Raw genomic sequence first — 2,686 nt, 5'->3', positions numbered from 1 at the left:
CACACTGCAGCAGGGATTTGGGCCCACTCCTCCATACAGATCTTCTCCAGATCCTTCAGGTTTCGGGGCTGTCGCTGGGCAACACAGACTTTCAGCTCCCTCCTAAGATTTTCTATTGGGTTCAGGTCTGGAGACTGGCTAGGCCACTCCAGGACCTTGAGATGCTTCTTACGGAGCCACTCCTTAGTTGCCCTGGCTGTGTGTTTCGGGTCGTTGTCATGCTGGAAGACCCAGCCACGACCCATCTTCAATGCTCTTACTGAGGGAAGGAGGTTATTGGCCAAGATCTCGCGATACTTGGCCCCATCCATCCTCCCCTGAATACGGTGCATTCGTCCTGTCCCCTTTGCAGAAAAGCATCCCCAAAGAATGATGTTTCCACCTCCATGCTTCACGGTTGGGATGGTGTTCTTGGGGTTGTACTCATCCTTCTTCTTCCTCCAAACACGGCGAGTGGAGTTTATGCCAAAAAGCTCTATTTTGGTCTCATCAGACCACATGACCTTCTCCCATTCCTCCTCTGGATCATCCAGATGATCATTGGCAAACCTCAGACGGGCCTGGACATGCGCTGGCTTGAGCAGGGGGACCTTGCGTGCGCTACAGGATTTTAATCCCTGACGGCGTAGTGTGTTTACTGATAGTTTTCTTTGAGACTGTGGTCCCAGCTCTCTTCAGGTCATTGACCAGGTCCTGCCGTGTAGTTCTGGGCTGATCCCTCACCTTTTTTATGATCATTGATGCCCCACGAGGTGAGATCTTGCATGGAGCCCCAGACCGAGGGAGATTGACCGTCATCTTAAATTTCTTCCATTTTCTAATAATTGCGCCAACAGTTGTTGCCTTCTCACCAAGCTGCATCCCTATTGTCCTGTAGCCCATCCCAGCCTTGTGCAGGTCTACAATTTTGTCCCTGATGTCCTTAGAAAGCTCTTTGGTCTTGCCCATTGTGGAGAGGTTGGGGTCTGATTGATTGAGTGTGTGGAGAGGTGTCTTTATAAAGGTAACAAGTTCAAACAGGTGCAGTTAATACAGGTAATGAGTGGAGAATAGGAGGGCTTCTTAAAGAAAAACTAACAGGTCTGTGAGAGCCGGAATTATTATTGGTTGGTAGGTGATCAAATACTTATTTCATACAATAAAATGCAAATTAATTATTTAAAAGTCATACAATGTGATTTTCTGGATTTTTGTTTTAGATTCCGTCTCTCACAGTTGAAGTGTACCTATGATAAAAATTACAGACCTCTACATTCTTTCTAAGTGGGAAAACCTGCAAAATCAGCAGTGTATCAAATACTTGTTCTCCCCACTGTATATACAGTATATACCTCCCCACATCTCCAGATACCTGAATCAATACTGCCCTCTTCCTCTCCTCTCCCCTCCCTCTCCCCTCCTCCTCTCCTTTCCCTCTCCCTCTCCCTCTCCCCCCCCTACCCCCCCTCCCTCTCCCCTCCCCCCTCTCCTCTCATTCTCTCTCTCCCTCTCCCTCTCTCCCCTCTCCTCTCCCCCTCCCCCTCCCCCTCCCCAAGCCCTCATTAATGAGTGAGTGATGGAGATGAGAGTGTCTGTGCTAGGGAGTCTTCCCTGGGGAGTCTTCCCTGGGGGAGTCTTATTGGGGGAGTCTTCCCTGGGGAGTCTTATTGGGGGAGTGTGTGTGGGAGTGTGTGGGGGAGTGTGTGGGGGAGTATGTGGAGGAGTGTGTGGGGGAGGGTGTGGGGGAGTGTGGGGGAGTGTGGGGGAGGGTGTGGGGGAGTGTGTGGGGGAGGGTGTGGGGGAGTGTGGGGGAGTGTGTGGGGGAGGGTGTGGGGGAGTCAGACAGGGGGGGAGGGCACGGGGAGTCTGGGACGTGGAGATTAATTACCATGATTAATCGAGCGTTGGGAGAGAGGGGGGAGAGGGGAGGGTGGGGGGGAGGGGAGTGCATGTCTTAATAGAGCCACAGACAGGAGGGGGGAGGAGGAGAGAGGAGGAGGAGGTTGGGAGGAGGGAAGAGGAGAGTGAGTGAGAGAGACAGAGATAGAGAGAGAGACAGAGAGAGAGAGAGACAGAGAGAGAGACAGAGAGAAAGAGAGAGCGAGACGAGAGAGACAGAGAGAGAGAGAGAGAGAAAGAGAGAGAGACAGAGGGAGAGAGAGAGGCTCCATACTCCAAACTAACTCACCATCTTATACTTTATTTATCACTGCTGAAAAGAGTGTGTGTGTGTGTGTGTGTGTGTGTGTGTGTGTGTGTGTGTGTGTGTGTGCGTGTGTGTGTGTGTGTGTGTCTGTGTGTGTGTGTGTGTGTGTGTGTGTGTGTGTGTGCGTGTGTCTGCGCTTGTGCGTGTGTGCGCGATGCATGTCTTCAAACCTGTCATCATACACACCATATCAAAGTCTTTAATTTAATCATAGCCTGTCTATGAGGCGTCATGTTAAACTCTCACACACTCCCTAGCATGTGATCAGGGTGGCCAAGAGAGTGTCTGCGCCTCCCCCCTCTACCATGGTGCCACCCCCCTTTCCCTACCATGGTGGTCCCCCTCCCCTACCTTGGTGCCACCCCCCCTTTCCCTACCATGGTCCCCCCCCCTACCTTGGTGGTCCACAGAGGGCTTGGAGGCCTGCAGGATCTGGGGGGTGCAGGTGCCCATGTCCAGGGCTGTCAGAGTCAGCTCATTCATGAAGTAAGGCAGCTGGAA

General features: G+C 52.1%; 1 pseudogene across 1 annotated transcript in view; it reads right to left on the bottom strand.

Annotated features, from left to right (window-relative positions):
* The window catches only part of LOC308150810 (testis-expressed protein 2-like), a 28,393-nt pseudogene that overhangs the window by 10,584 nt on the left and 15,123 nt on the right, over window positions 1-2,686 (bottom strand). Inside the window, exon 10 of the transcript in view lies at window positions 2,581-2,680. The product of the transcript in view is annotated as a testis-expressed protein 2-like (transcript). The remainder of the gene's footprint in view (window positions 1-2,580; window positions 2,681-2,686) is intronic.

This window comes from Nansenia antarctica (genome assembly GCF_963989245.1).
Source record: "Nansenia antarctica genome assembly, chromosome: 2".
NCBI classification, from domain to species: domain Eukaryota; kingdom Metazoa; phylum Chordata; class Actinopteri; order Argentiniformes; family Microstomatidae; genus Nansenia; species Nansenia antarctica.
The sequence above is the reverse complement of the archived record's forward strand: the minus strand, read 5'-3'. Positions and strand labels throughout refer to the sequence as shown.